A 16,684-nucleotide genomic window follows, 5' to 3' on the forward strand; every position below is an offset into this window, starting at 1 on the left:
TGGTGGGGGTTGTACAGCAAAGAAGACCCTGCCTACAATCACATTAGGAGGTTCAGTTGACTAATCTATAAGAACCACAGCTTTCCTGAAGTTGGAAGAGTGGGCTGCAGGACACCAAGTGACCTAGGAACCTAGAAACTTAAAAACAGATCGTTGGAACCTATTTCCTTCATGAGCTCCTACTTCAAATATTTTCTCTTGGTGCATAAGTGTTACCTGCATGTTCAAAGATAGCTGCCATGGGGCTGGGATTGTGGCTCAAGTGGGACAGTGCTCACTTAGCACATGTGAGGCACTGGGTTCGATCCTCAGCACCATATAAAATAAAGATATTGTATCCACAAAAAAACTAAAAAATAAAATACTTTCAAAAAAACAAAGATAGCTGCCACAGTAAATAGCAGTCGGTGTTATTTAAGTCCAAAACAAAGGAACTTGATAGGGCTTAACCAAAAGTCACATGATGGAAATTTCCAACCAGACATGGTGGCACATACCTATGATCCCAGTGGCTCAGGAGGCTGAGGCAGGAGGATCATGAGTTCAAAGCCAGCCTCAGCAACTTAGCAAGGCCCTAAACAATTCAGCAAGACCCTGTCTCTAAATAAAATACAAAAAAGGGCTGGAGATGTGACTCAGTGGTTAAGTGCCCCTGAGTTCAATATCCGGCACCAAATAAATAAAAAAATAAACTAGGGTCACTAATGGGCCAGCTTTCTCTATGGACTTTTTTGTTGTTTAGTACTGGGAATTGAACCCAGGGGTTCTGGAACACTGAGCCACATCCAGCCATTTTTTTTTTTTTTTATGTTGAGACAGGGTCTCAGTTGCTGAGGCTGGCTTTGACCTTGTTAGCCTCCTGAGTTGTTGGGATTACAGGTGGGTACCACCACACCCAGCTCTCTATGGATTTTGAATAAAAGGGATTAGCATCAAGAGAAATGGAAAATTATATGGATACTAGTGTTGTGTATGATTGTGCCCATCCATTGACCTACTGAGAGGCAGGCAGCAGCAGAGTGGTGGTTGAGAGTTTGCAGTCTGGGTTCAAAGCCAGCTGTTAGCCTCACTTGTATGCAAAACCATGGGGCCTCAGGTATGAGGATGAAATATAATAATGTACTAAGCCACTTAGTTCAGGGCCTATGAAAAAGAGGAAACTGGATGCAGTGGCACATGCCTGTAATCCCAGTGACCTAGGAGGCTGAGGCAGGAGGATTGCAAGTTCAAAGCCAGCCTCAGCAACTTGGCGAGGCCCTAAGCAACTCAGGGAGACACTGTCTCTAAATAAAATATAAAAAAGGGCTGAGGATGTGGCTCGATGGTTAAGGCCCCTGGGTTCAATCACTGGTACAAAAAAAGGCGGGTGGTGAGCAGGATGAAAGTTTTAGTGTCAATTCCCTCCCCAGCACATGTGCTATATATGCTAGTTAAGGTACAGGTACTTAACTAGCATGGGGAGAAAGTATCATTGGGAGACCACTCTGGAGAAGTCAGGCAGAGATGGTATGGAGTCCAGTCAATGTCTGCTGCTAGGTAGATGTCAATTCCTTTTCCATTCCATGATTCTAATTTAGAATAGTAGCATAAACTTCAAGGCCTTGCAAAAGAGTCAGGGGTCATGAGAAAAGATTGGGCATTGGGGTTGTAGATATAGCTCAGTGGTAGAGTGCAAGAGAGCATATGTGAAGTCCTAAATTGAATCCCCAGCACCAAAAATAAGAAAATCTTGGCTCTGCATCAAGTCTAGGGTTGAATCCCAGTTCCATCTCTGAACCAGCTGTGGATACATGCTCTTTATGAGACATAGAAGAATCATACCTGACCACCTCAGGTTGATAAGGATTGATTGATAATGTCTATAAAGGATCATTTCTACCAGATTATCCCCCATTTTGCAAATGAGAAGGTTATAGAACTCTGATTCTTGCTAATCACCATTTTAAGTGCTTTAACATACCAGGTAGCTACTGTTAGCAGGAATAGGAACTGGATTAAATATGGAGTATATCTTATAAATTCTTTTTTTAAAAATTAATTCCAAAGGTAATCTTACCCAGGAGGCATTTGTATCTTTTTTTTTTGAGAGAGAGAATTTTTTTTTTTTTTTTAAAGAGAGAGTGAGAGAGAAGAGAGAGAGAGAGAGAGAGAGAGAGAGAGAGAGAGAGAGAGAGAATTTCTAATATTTTATTTTTTAGTTCTTGGTGGACACAACATCTTTGTTGGTATGCGGTGCTGAGGATCGAACCCGGGCCGCACGCATGCCAGGCGAGCGCGCTACCGCTTGAGCCACATCCCCAGCCCGAGAGAGAGAATTTTAATATTTATATTTTTAGTTATCGTCGGACACAACATCTTCGTTTGTACGTGGTGCTGAGGATCGAACCCGAGCCGCACGCATGCCAGGCGAGCACGCTACCGTTTGAGCCACATCCCCAGCCCCCTTATAAATTCTTGAAAAGAACAGGGTGGAATATTAAGTATTTACACTGCCCTGGTGATGTCATATTCAGGAGTGTTTATGCAATGAAGTCAAGCTCCTAGATGTGCAAAGCCTCAGTAGGGATTTGGGAAGCCAGAGGCAAGTGTGACCTACAAAGATGTCACAGTCAATAGGGTGCACATGTATGTGCACCTGTGTACACACCCTATACGTGTGTCTGAAGGGGGAGGGAAAGTAGAAAACCCTCATCAAAAAAAAAAACTAAACTAAATGATCTGGCACAGTCAGATGATTGGGGGTGATTTTGTTCCTAGGGGACATTTTGTTTTCTTTTTGTAGTACTAGAGATAGAACCTAGGGGCACTTTACCACTGAACTACATACATCCCAGCCCTTTTTATTTTATTTTATTTTATTTTGCAACAGGGTTTCCTTAGTTGCTGAGGCTTGACTGAAACTTGTGATCCTCCTGTCTTGACTTCTGGAGTAGGTTGTATTTCAGGCATGCAACACCACACCTGACCCCTAGAGGATGTTTGATAATGTCTGGAGACAGTTTTTACGTTGCAACTAGGGAGAGGGGAGGTACCACTGGCATATAGTGGGTAGTGGCCAGGGATGCTTCTAAACATTCTACAATACACTGGACAGTCTCCACAACAGAATTATCTAGCCCAAAGTATCAATAGAGCCATGGTTGAGAAATCCTGGCCCAGTAACACTGTGGCCAGACAGAGGGAGCTTTGAGAGATAAAAATCTACTCCCCCTAGCTCCACTTGCTTCACATCACTTGAGAAAAATGTCCTTAAAATTATCCAAAAGGGCTGGGTGCAGTGATGCATGCCTGTAATCCTAGTGACTCGGGAGGCCGAGGCAGGAAGATCAAAAGTTTAAGATCAGCCTTAGCAACTTAGTGAGACGCTGTCTCAAAATAAAAGAAAAAAGGGCTGGGGAGGTAGGCCAGTGTGGTGGCACATGCCTACAATCCCAGGGACTTGGGAGACTGAGGCAAGAGGATCGTGAGTTCAAAGCCAGCCTCAGCAAAAGCGAGGTGCTAAGCAACTCAGTGAGACCCTGTCTCTAAATAAAATACAAAATAGGGCTGGGGATGGGGCTCAGTGGTCGAGTGCCCCTGAGTTCAATCCCCAGTACCAATTTAAAAAAAAAGTCCAGGGCTGGGGATGTGGCTCAAGCTGTAGCATGCTTGCCTGGCATGCGCGGGGCGCTGGGTTCAATCCTCAGCACCACATGCAAATAAAGATGTTGTATCCACTGAAAACTAAAAATAAATAAATATTTTTTAAAAAGTCCAAAGGGGGCACAGTGTGGTGCCTACCCCTCTTTACTCACTAAGCTGGATTCAACTTCATGAGTCTCTGTCCCTCAAAGCACCATATGTAAACAAGGCACAGTAGTGCATGCCTGTAATCTCAGTGACTCGGGAGGCTGAGGCAGGAGGATCACAGGTTCAAAGCCATCCTCAGCAACTTAGGGGGACCCTAAGCAAGACCCTGTCTCTAAATAAAACATAAAAAGGCTGGGGATGTAACTCAGTGGATGAGTATCCCCAAGTTCAAACCCTGGAACCAAAAAATCTCATGCTATTCCCTTGACCAGGAATGGTCTCCCTCTGCACTTGTCTAACTCCCATTCATCTTTTCAGGTCTCAACTTATTTTTTACCTCCACACGAAAACAATCCCAGACTTCCCCCTTCTTCTCCCAATCCAATTAGGTTCTTCCACTTAGTAGCTCTTCCAACCTTGCCATGGTAATAGGAATTGAACCCAGGGGTGCTTTACCACTGAGGTATATGCCCAGTCCTTTTTATTTTGAGACAGAGTGTCACTAAATTGCTAAGGCTGACTTCAAACTTGCAATCCTCCTGCCTCAGCCTCCTGAATTGTTAGGATTTTAGATGGCATTCCCGTGCCCAGCTGCTTAGAGCCCCTTAAATCACCCTTGTACTGTGCTTCACAAATGTGGCTGGAAACTTTTATGTGTGGTCAATTAATTGACATCTGCCTCTCCCACTAGACTGTAGAACCGATGGAGATAGACCAAAAGGATAGGCTTGGCTCGCTGCTATTTGCTCTCAAGCTAACATAAAGGAAGTACTCAGTAAATTTGTTGAATGAGTAAATGAGTTTGTATGATTGAATGAATGGAAAGACAGATGGGCTTTCAAGTGAGCAATAACATTATAAAATGTATGCCTTAAAGTGCATGTACACGGGGCTGGGGATGTGGCTCAAGCAGTAGCGTGTTCGCCTGGCATGCGTGCGGCCCGGGTTCAATCCTCAGCACCACATACCAACAAAGATGTTGTGTCTGCCAAAAACTGAAAAATAAATATTAAAATTCTCTCTCTCTCTCACTCTCTCTTTAAAAAAAAAGTGCACGTACACAATGATGGAGGAGCATCAACATTTTTTAAAATATTTATTTTTTAATTGTAGTTGGACACAATACCCTTATTTTATTTATTTTTATGTGGTGCTGAGGATCAAACCCAGGACCTTGCATGTGCTAGGTGAGCACTGGAGCCGCTGAGCTACAACCCCAGAACAACATTTTTATTTTGAGACAAGGTATCACTAACTTATCCAGGTTGACCTTGAATTTGTGATCCTCCTGCCTCCATCTGCCGAAAAGCTAGGAGTGCATGTGTGTACCACCATGTCTAGTTGGGGCCTTTTTGAATAGTGGTGCTATGAACATTTTGTACTTATCTTTTGTCCAGTATGTATTTCATTAAAAGTGACTTAGGGGGCTGGGGTCGCTCGCCTAGCATATGCAAGACCCTGGGTTCGATCCTCAGCACCACATAAAAATAAATAAATAAAATAAAGATTATTGTGTCCAACTACAACTAAAAAATAAATATTTTTTTAAAAGTGACTTAGTTTTCATTTGTATACTTCTCAGGGTGTATACACATATGATAATGGGTTTTATGAGAAGAAAGCTAATTAAAATTTCCATAATGAGTATATATTTATAATCAAAAACATTTTATTTTTTTAAGAGAGAGTGAGAGAGGAGAGAGAGAGAGAGAGAGAGAGAGAGAGAGAGAGAGAGAGAGAGAATTTTTTAATATTTATTTTTTAGTTCTCGGCGGACACAACATCTTTGTTGGTATGTGGTGCTGAGGATCGAACCCGGGCCGCACGCATGCCAGGCGAGCGCGCTACCACTTGAGCCACATCCCCAGCCCCTCAAAAACATTTTAAAGAACAGGAAAATTAAACTTAACTTTCCATGAAAGGATGAGTCATTCACATATACTGTCTTTTTAAATTATTTTTAAGCAAAAGAGGTTAATTTAACACAGTCCTTCAAAGGCAGGAGACAGCCAGTCTTCAAAAAAAAAAAAAAAAAAAAAAAAAACAGAAGAAGAACTTTGAAAACCATTGAGAAGCTAGGCAATGCTGGGAATGTAGGATGCGGCTCAGTGATAGACCACTTGCCAGCATGTGCTAGACCATGGGTTTCATCCCCAGTACTAAAAAAAAAAAAAAAAAAGTCTTGAGAGAAGCTAGGCAGGCTGCTCTCCTCTGTAGGCCTCAGTTTCCTACTCAGGTTCTTTCTGCATGTCTACTTCACTCTTGTTCCTCTGCTTCTCTGAATACAAGGCCAAACATTGCCTCATCTCTGCCCTCAAGTCAGGTAACAAGTAAAAATGGACTGGATTGCTGAATCCCAACAGCAAGATCATGAGGAGATCCTCAGTGGCCCAACTTGGGTCATGTGTCTGGTCAAGAATCAACCAACCAGCTGGGCGTGGTGGCACAAACCTATAATCCCAGTGATTTGGGAGGCTGAGGCAGTAGGATCACAAGTTCAAAGCCAGCCTCTGCAATTTAGTGAGGCCCTAAGCAATTTAACAAGACCCTGTCTCTAAATAAAGGGCTGGGTTTGTGGCTCAGTAGTTAAGTGTCCCTGGATTCAATCCCTAGCACCACAATTTTTTTTTTTTTTAATTTTGAGACAAAGTCATACTAAATTGCCAATACCGGCCTTGAACTTTTGATCCTCCTGCCTCAGGCTTCAGAATAGCTGGAATTACAGGTGTGTGCCACCATGCCTATCTTTGATTTTCTTCCGGTATTTTCAGAGGCTTCCAAGGATAACAAGAAGTAGGAAAGTTGCCATATTAAATAACAAGGTGTAAATCCTGAAATGAATTAGAAAAGCTTATGAGCTGTGAGATTTAGAGAAGACTTACCCCATCTTTGGTTTTGGAGGAGGTTATTTTTGTTGTCCTTATGGTGCTGGGGATGAAACCCAGGCCCTCCCACATGCTAGGCAAGTGCTCTGTCACTGAATTTCAGCTGCAGCCCCAAAATATAACCTTTGAACCAAAGACCAAATTCTTGGTTTCGGGGGCTGCAGGCCAGTTAAAAGTCTAAGTTATAATCAAATGTTACCACTCTCTAGAGGCTCAGGATGACTCCCACGTTCTTATCTGGGACTACTACTTTCAGAGGAAGCCTTTGTCACTACTTTATGTATTATAGTCTGGCACATGTCTTGGAGTATTCTCTGAGATGTGGTTTTTTTTTTTTCCTCTCTCTCTCTTGCAGTACTAGGTATTGAACCCAGAGGCCCTCTACCATTGAGCTACATCCCCAGCCCTTTAAAAAAAATCTCTGAGACAGGCGGGAGGCAGTAGTAGATGCCTGTAATCCCAGCAACTCCACTCAGGAGGCTGAGACATGAAGATTCCAAGTTCAAGGCCAAGTCAGCAACTAGTGAGACCCTATCTCAAAGTAAAAAAGGAGCTGGGTGCACTGGTGCATGCCTGTAATCCCAGCAACTCTGGAGGCTGAGGCAGAAGGATCACAAGTTCAAGACCAGCCTAGGCAACTTAGTGAGGCCCTAAGCAACTTAGTGAAACCCTGTCTCAAAATAAAAAATAAAGGGCTGGTGTTATGGCTCAGTGATAGAGCACCCGCCTGACATGTGTGAGGCACTGGATTCGATGCTCAGCACCACATAAAAATAAATAAATTTAAAAAAATGTATTGTGGGCTGGAATTGTAACTCAGTGGTAGAGTGCTTACCTAGCATGTGTGAGGCACTGGGTTCTATCCTCAGCACCACATAAAAAATAAATTTTTAGAAAGGTATTGTGTTCATCTACAACTTAAAAAAATATTTTAAAAATAAAAATAGCTGGGCATGGTGGCACACACCTGTAATCCCAGCTGCTCAGGAGGCTGAGGTAGAAAAATCACATGTTCAAAGGCAGCCTCAGCAACAGCAAGGTGCTAAGCAACTCAGTGAGACCCTGTCCCTAAATAAAATATAAAGTAGGGCTGGGAATGTGACTCAGTAGTGGTCAAGTGCCTCTGAGTTCAATTCCCGGTACAAAAAAAAAAAAAAATCACTAGAAAAATAAAAAAGGCTGGAGATGTGGCTCATTGATGAAGCCCCCTGGGTTCAATCCCTAGTATCTCCCTCCCTGCAAAAAATTTCTGAGACAGGTCTACCTAAGTTGCTGAAGCTGGCCTCAAACCTGTGATCCTCCTGCCTCAGCCTCTCAAGTAGCTGAGATTACAGGCGTGCAGTCATTGCACCTGGCTCTGAGATAGTTATTCTGATGAGTTCTAAACAGCACTGGATAGATATAACATTTCCAGTTATTAATAATTCAAAATATTTTAAAAAGTAAAGTAACCAGGGCTGGGGTATAGCTCAGTGGTAGAGGGTTTGCCTAGCATGGGCAAGACCCGATGTTCTATGCCCAGCAAAAAATAAAATAACCATAGGGGAAATTGGATGTGGAGTATATGGAAACTCTATGTAATACTTTTTGTGTGTGTGTATGTATGTGTGCTGCTGTGGATTGGACCGAGGGCCTTATACATGCTAGGCAAATAGTTTACCACTGAGTTACAATCTCAGCACTCTTTGTAGCACTCTTGTTTCAGTCCTGACCCTAAATGAAACTGTATTCTTTTTCTCTCTCTCTCTTTTTTTTTCTTTGAGACAGGCTTGCTTTGTTGCCCAGGCCTGCCCTTGAACTCTTGGGTTAGCCTCCTGCCTTAGCCTCCTGAGTATCTGGGACTGCAGATACCACACTACCTTTCACAGCTAAACTGTGTTCTCTTGATCAATTTCAATAAGTAAGTTCTATAAATTTAAAAAATATTCTAGGGCTGGGGATGTATCTCAGTAGTAGAGCCCTTGCCTAGCATGGGAGAGACCCTGGGGTTTTTGTATTTTTTTTAACCTGTCCAAGATTTTACTAGCAGGATCATAGCAGCCAGTCGCAGAAGAGAAGGGGGGAGAGGGAGAGAGGGAGAGAGGGAGAGAGGGAGAGAGGGAGAGAGGGAGAGAGGGGGGGGAGAGAGAGAGAGAGAGAGAGAGAGAGAGAGAGAGAGAGAGAGAGAGAGAGAAGAGAAGAGAAGAGAAGAGAAGAGAAGAAAGAGAAGAGAGGGGGGAAGAGAGAGAGAAGAGAGAGGGGGAAGAGAGAGAGGAGACCCTGGGATTTATCCCTAGCATTGCAAAAACTAGTAGTAGTAGCACACTCACCTAGCATGCGTGAGGTACTGGGTTCGATTCTCAGCACCACATAAAAATGAAATAAAGATATTGTGTCCACCTAAAAAACAAAAAAAATTAAAAAATGAATATTCCTTTAAAAAATTAAATAATCAACCAAGCCTGGAGTGAAATAGATTAAGTATGCACTGCTTTTGGCAGTACTGGGAATTGAACCCAGAGCTTCATCCATGCTAAATAATCACTCTACCGATGAGCTACATCAGCTATGCTTTGTTATTTTATTTTGAGACATGATCTCTCTAACTTGCTCAGGCTAGCTTCAAACTTGAGATCCTCCTGCCTCAGCCTCCTGAGTGGCTGGAAGTGTAAATTTTAAAGTGTTCTATCCAGGGCTGGGGGAATGATTTAGTAGTAAAATGCTAGCTTAGCATATGCAAGAACCCTGAGTTGATCCCCAGCATTACAAAAAAAGAAAGGAAAGGAGGGAAGGAGGAAGGGAGAGAAGGAAAAAAGAAGGGAGGGAGGGAGGGAAGAAGCAAGGAAGAATGGCAATCAGGGAAGCATTCTGATGGAAAAATGTTTTCCTGGTGAATTTGCAAGTCACCAAAAGTTATTGAATTCCACTGACATGTCTTCATTGTAAACACCTACTTTAAGGTATGTCCATACAAGATGGTTCCCCATAGACATAGAGAAAATGTTCCGTTTATAGGATGCCCAATCTAAGTAAATCCCTTCATATGCAAAAAGCTAGAGGAAAGGACTTTGAAAGTTTTTACTATACAGAAATGATAAATACTTGAGGAAATAAATATGTTGAACCTGATTTAAACATTCCACAATGTATACATATAGCATAACATCACATGGTACCCCATTAGTATGTGTGTGTGTTTTATATTTTTATGTATCAGTTAAATAATAAATTTATCCAGGCACTGTGGTGCATGCTTGTAATCCCAGTAACTAGAAAGGCTGAGGATGAAGGATTGCAAATTTGAGGCCAGCCTTAACAATTTAATGAGCTTCTGTCTCAAATTAAAAAATAAAAAGGGCTGGGAATGTAGCTCAGTGGAAGAGCACCCTGGGTTCAATCCTCAGTACAATAATAATAATAATGTTTAATATTTTTTAAATGTAAAAAAGCTTTTCCTGTAGGTATTTTTACTACATGGAAGCATGACATGGAAAGTTTGCAAAGCTTTGGAACTGGGCAGGCCTGGGTTTACATCAAATAACTTTCACTTACTAGCTGGGTGGCTTTCAGGGAGTTACTTAATCTCCCTGAGAACGCTTAAAATGGGACTAAAAATACTGTGCTAATACACTCACTGTGACACTTGAGATGGTACATCAAAAGTGCCCAGCCTATTAATCAATGGTACCAAATCATCTTTAAGTATTTCTGATATAAATGTGTAACTGACATTTTTTTTCTTTTTTTCCTTTATTCCTTTCCCTTTGTGTTTGTGTGTGGTTGTGTGTGTATGTGTGTGTGTGTGTGTGTGTGTGTTTGCTGGGGATTGAACCCAAGGCCTCATACATGCAAGGCAAGTGTTCTACCCACACTCCAAGTCCCCTGCCTCCTTTTTTTTTTTTTTAAATTTGTAGTTGTAGATGGACAGCATGCCTTTATTTTGTTTATTTTTATGTGGTGCTGAGTATCAAATCTAGTGCCTCTCGCATACTAGGCAAGCACTCTGCCACAGAGCTACAGTCCCAACCCCCCTACCTCATTTTTTTTATGGACACAATATCTTTATTTATTTTATTTATTTTTATGTGGTGCTGAGGATTGAACCCAGTACCTCACAAATGCAAGGCAAGTGCTCTATCGCTGAGTCATAACCCCAGCTCCTTTTAAAAAGAGTTTTTGACACAATTAGGCAAGGAGAGAACAGTCTTATTTTAGGTAGACAGTTGACAGAGAGCTCACACTGGTGTGGATAATAAGGCCCAAACTTAAAACTGAAAGTACATGGGTAAGAGATAAACTACTTAGTAGACTCCCTAGTTTATTGAGGAAGTAAGAGTCTGGAGCCCAGCCCTATTCTTAGGAAACAGTAAAGGGTCCTGAGAAGATAAGAATATTCAAGCTGGGTAATGTGACCCAGGCCTGTAACCCCAGCGACTTGGGAGGCTGAGACAGGAGGATCACGAGTTTCAGGCCAGCTTCAGCAATTTAGGGAGGCCCTAAGCAACTCAGTGAGACCCTGTTTCCAAATAAAATATAAATAGGGCTGGGGATGTGGCTCCGTGGTTAAGTGCCCCTGGGTTCAAACCCCAGTACAAAAACAAAGAAACAAAAATCCCTACTGATGCCAAAACAATCCTATGCCCCCAGTGTGAGGTGCGTATTTATGTATTTTAATCTCGAATGTGATATTCATATATATTTGCAATGTGCATGTACATATAATCTCTGAATGGCAATGTTTTATACAAAACAAAAGGTTCGTGTTGTAAAAATACAGCATTTCACTGGCATTTTGAAGAACAGTAGATGCATTATATGTTCTTATTATCATTTCTGTGTAACTGACTATCTCAAAGCTTAATGGCCAAAAAACAAAACAAAACAAAACATTTTGTTTCCTGATATATATTATATATCAACTTGTGGGTCAAGAAGTAGGAATGACCTTGACTGGGTGGTTTGTTTCTGAACCAGTGGGGAAGAAGGGACCAGAGGACCCACTTCCAAGATGTCTTCTTGTTCTTCTTTCTTCTTTCTTCTTCTTCTCCTCCTCTGCCTTCTTCTCCTCCTCCTCCTCCTCCACCTCCTCCTCCTCCTCCTCCTGCTCCTTCCTCTTCTTCCTTCTCCTGCTGCTTCCCCTGCTTCTGATGCTCCTCCTGCTTCTGCTCCTCCTCCTGCTTCTGCTCCTCCTCCTGCTTCTCCTTCTCCTTCTTCTCCTTCTCCTTCTCCTTCTCCTTCTGCTTCTTCTTCTGCTTCTGCTTCTCCTTCTCCTTCTCCTTCTCCTTCTCCTTCTCCTTCTCCTTCTTCTTCTTCTTCTTCTTTTTTCCTGTACCAGGGATTGAACCCAGGGACACTTAACCACTAAGCCACATCCCCAACCCTTTTTATTTTGAGACATGGTCTTACTAAGTTGCTTAAGACCTCACCAAGGTGTTGAGGCTGGCCTTGAATTTCTAATCCTTTTGCTTTTGCCTCTGCCTCCTCAGGGGCTAGGATTACAGATGTGTGCTACCGCACCCAGCTAAAGATGTCTTCTTCACTCACATGTTGGGTGCCTTGGTGCTCCTTGGCCTTTCACTCTCTGCCTGACACATTTTGTCCTCCAGGGTTTCTCTATGTGGCTAGGATATCTTACAGCATGGTGATCTCAGGGTAGGTGATTATTTTGAAGAGACAGGAACTGGAAGCTGTGAGTCTCTTAAAACTGAGGCCCTCAAACTACCACCAGGGCTTGCTTCCTGAACATGGGAACTGGGGCTTTGTGATTAGTTTAATGCTCTATTTTTTGCCATATTGAAGTTTCTTTTCCCTTAATGCTGTGGATGGTACCCATGAATTTGAGTTTGCTATGCAAGTACTCTACCACTGAATTATACCTCCAGACACCATCTTGAAATATATATAGTTGAGGGGCTGGGGATGTGGCTCAAGCGGTAGCGCGCTCGCCTAGCATGCGTGCGGCCCGGGTTCGATCCTCAGCACCACATACCAACAAAGATGTTGTGTCTGCCGAGAATTAAAAAGTAAATATTAAAAATTCTCTCTCTCTCTCTCTCCTCTCTCACTCTATCTTTAAAAAAAAAAAAGAAATATATATAGTTGAACCTAGGGGCACTTTACCACTAAGCTACAACCTCAGTAATTTTTTTTTTTAAATTTTCAAACAAGCTCTCACTAAGTTGCTGAGGCTGGTGTTGAACTTGTAATTCTCCTGCCTCAGCCTCCAAAGCTGCTGGGATTATAGGTGTGCACCACTATGCCCAGCTGGATTCTTGACAATATTTATTTGGGGACTAGGGATTGAACTCTTGGGTGCTTAACCACTAAGCCACATCCCCAGCCCTTTTTAAAAATATGTGTGTATATATATATGTATGTATATATACATATATACTATATATACAATATATACACATATTTTAAAATATATATATATATTATATACATATGTGCGTGTGTGTGTGTGTGTGTGTGTGTGTGTGTGTATGTATGTTTATAGTCAAGGAACCTTTATTTTATTTATTTTTATGCAGTGCTGAGAATTGAACTCCAAGCTTCACACATGCTAGGGAAGCACTCTACCTCTGAGCTATAACCCCAGCTACTCCCCAGCACTTTTTATGTGTTTTTTTTTAATATTTATTTTTTAGAAGTAGTTGGACACAATACCTTTATTTTGTTTATTTATTTTTATGTGGTGCTGAGGATCAAACTCAGGGCTTCAAATGTGCTAGACGAGCACTCTACCGCTAAGCCACAATCCCAGCCCCTTTTGTTTTATTTTTTTTAGTTTTAGGTGGACACAATATCTTTATTTTATTTTTATGTAGTACTGAGGATCAAACCCAGTGCCTCACACATGGTAGGCGAGCGCTCTACCACTGAGCCACAACCTCAACCCTATGTTTTATTTTTTGACAGAATCTTGCTAAATTGCTTAAGGTCTCACTAAATTGCTGATGCCGGCTTTGGACTTACAATCCTCTTGCCTCAGCCTCCCAAATTGTTGGGATTATAGATGTGTGCTACCACACACAGCTTAACAATATATTAAAGGGGTCACAGGTTGGGAGTTTGGACCCCAGAAATTATATAGCTGGTCCTGTCCAGCCCAGATTATATCCTTTGTAGTATTTTATTGGTCTAACAGATGCCATGTCTCAATTGGAAAGGTATCAAAGAATTTGTGGTAAATTTTAATCCATTGGAACACTGAATAGATAAAGGGAAGGAGAACTAAAGTCAAGAAATCTGAACCACTGCCAGGTGTGGTGATGCACGCCTTTAATTTCAGTGGCTCAGGAGGCCAAGACAGGAGGATTGCAAGTTCAAAGTCAGCTTCAGCAATTTAGTGAGGCCCCAAGCAACTTAAAGAGACCCTGCCTCAAATTAACAATAAAAAATACTGGGGATGTGGCTCAGTGGTAAAATGCCCTTGAGTTCAATCCCTAGAACAACAACAAAAATAAAGTTTGAACAAAAATAGGAGAAATAAGTTCTAATGGTCTATACTTCAGTAGAATGATCATAGTTCTTTTTTTTTTTTGAGAGAGAGAGAGAGATAGAAAGAGAATTTTTTTTAATATTTATTTTTAGTTTTCGGTGGACACAACATCTTTGTTTGTATGTGGTGCTAAGGATCGAACCCGGGCCGCACGCATGCCAGGCGAGCGCGCTACCACTTGAGCCACATCACCAGCCCCTGATCATAGTTCTTAATAATTTGTTAGATTATTTTATAAAGAACTAGAAAATAAGCCAGGTGTTGTGATGTCCACTTGTAAGCTGCTCAGGAGGCTGAACCAGGAGAATTATAAGTTCCAGGCCAGCCTGGATAACTTTGCTTCCATGTCTCAAAGTAAAATTGAAAGGGGCTGGGGATATAGGTCAGTGGTAGACCATTTGCCTAGAATGTACAAGGCCTAGAACTCATCCCCAGTATTAAAAATAAATAAATAAATAAATGTTTAAGGAGAGGGAAATGCTAATTATTCTGATTTATCAGTATACATATTTCAAATGATCACATTCTACTCCATAACTATGTATAATTATTTTTGTGTTGGTTTCAAAAAGAATGGGCTGGGCATTTAGTTCAGTGATAAAATTCTTGTTCAGCAATGTAAAGGGTCCTGAATTCAGTCCCCAGTGCCACACATACACATACAAAGACAAAAGAAATCTGAAGCTGGATGCGGTAACTCACACTTGTAATCCCAGGACTGAGGCAGGAGGGTTGCAGGTTCAAAACTAGCCTCAGAAAAAGTGAGGTGCTAAGTAACTCAGTGAGTCCTTATCTCTAAATAAAATATTTTTAAAAAGGGATGGGATGGGGCTGGAGATGTGGCTCAAGTGGTAATGTGCTCGCCTGGCATGCGTGGGGCGCTGGGTTCGATCCTCAGCACCACATAAAATAAAATAAAGATGTTGTGTCCACCGAAAACTGGAAAATAAATATTAAAAAATATTTTTTTTAAAAGGGATGGGATGTGGCTCAGTGGTTGAACACCCCTGGGTTCAATTCCTGGTACCAAAAAAAAAAAAAAAAAGGAAATCTGAGGGTTAGTTCTAGTTTTACAGCTACAACTATCCTGACACTTAACAAATAATGTCAGCTTTTGGGACTCCAGTTGTCTTCAATTTGAAAAGAGGAAATTGTATTTGATGCCCAAGCTCTAAAATCATGAACCCATGATGCCACATTGTAATTCTAAATGTATGTCTAATATGGAGTTTCTGTGGGTTCCCCAAAGGGAGAGGGCGTGGGCATGGAATGCAAATAAGCTACAAAAAAAACCCCACACAACAACTAATAGTTTTATCAGAAAGCCTGCAGATTTAAATTCAAGGTCCAGTTCCCACTTGTTACATGAACCCCCATCACAGATGATGAGGCAAACACAATGCTGGGTGCTGGGCTGTAGCAGTGAGCCATGCTGATAGGCCCATGTTTTTGTGGCTCACAGTCTACTAGGAGGTACAGGGGAGGCCAGACAGTTCCAGCCCCTAATGCTGAGTGCTATGCCAAGGAGGCCACTAGGTACTTGGGAAACTGTCCCGAACATGGTAAGAGCTGCAGAAGAGCAAGTAGAGCCTGAATGCTGCAGAAGAGTTAGATTGGGGGGGGGGGGCGCAGGACTGCAGAGTGGAGTGTGGAGTATTCATGTCTTAAGCAAAAGAAATAGATTGTAAGAAGGCCCAGGCAAGAGAAAACCAGGAGACTGGGGAACTGAAAGTCACTGTGTGGCATGATTCTAGAAAAGAGATATATTCAGGGGTAGGGGAGGAGATACCAAGAGGAAGTAGTGATGAGGGGTGAGTCTGGACAGGCAATGAGTGGCCAGGTCCCAGAAAGCCTCCAAGCTTTGAGAGGGAGCTTGAATTCTACCTTGAGGTCAAGAAAAACATTAAATAGAGTTCAAAGAGTGGCCTATCACATTTGGGTTCCAAAAATCCTTGAGGGGAGAGCTTGGAGAAATATTTGAGGTGATGGATATGCTAATTGTACTGATTTGGTCATTACACATTGTATACCTATGTCAAAATATCACTCTCTGTGCCATTAATATGTACAATTATTATGTGTGAAGTAAAATGTAAAATAAAATTGCAGCCAGGTGCTGTGGTACAAGCCTCTAATTCCAGGGACTCAGGAGGCTGAGACAGGAAGATTGCAAGTTCAAGGTCAGCCTTAGCAATTTGGTGAAGCCCTAATCAATTTAATGAGATCCTGTCAAAATGAAAAAAAAAAAATCGAAAGGGTTAGGGATGTTGCTCAGTGGTAAAGTACCCCAGGGTTCAGTCTCCAGTATCTAAAATAAAATAAAATTGTAAAGTAATAAGCAAGAACTATGAGGAAAAAAATAAATCATCAAGATTAGTATGAGAACAGTCCAGGGCTGTGGATGTGGCTCAAGCGGTAGCGCGCTCGCCTGGCATGCGTACGGCCCGGGTTTGATCCTCAACACCACATACAAATAAAGATGTTGTGTCCGCTGAAAACTAAAAAATAAATATTAAAAATTCTCTAT

This window comes from Ictidomys tridecemlineatus, chromosome X (assembly GCF_052094955.1).
Source record: "Ictidomys tridecemlineatus isolate mIctTri1 chromosome X, mIctTri1.hap1, whole genome shotgun sequence".
In the NCBI taxonomy this organism is placed as follows: Eukaryota; Metazoa; Chordata; class Mammalia; order Rodentia; family Sciuridae; genus Ictidomys; species Ictidomys tridecemlineatus.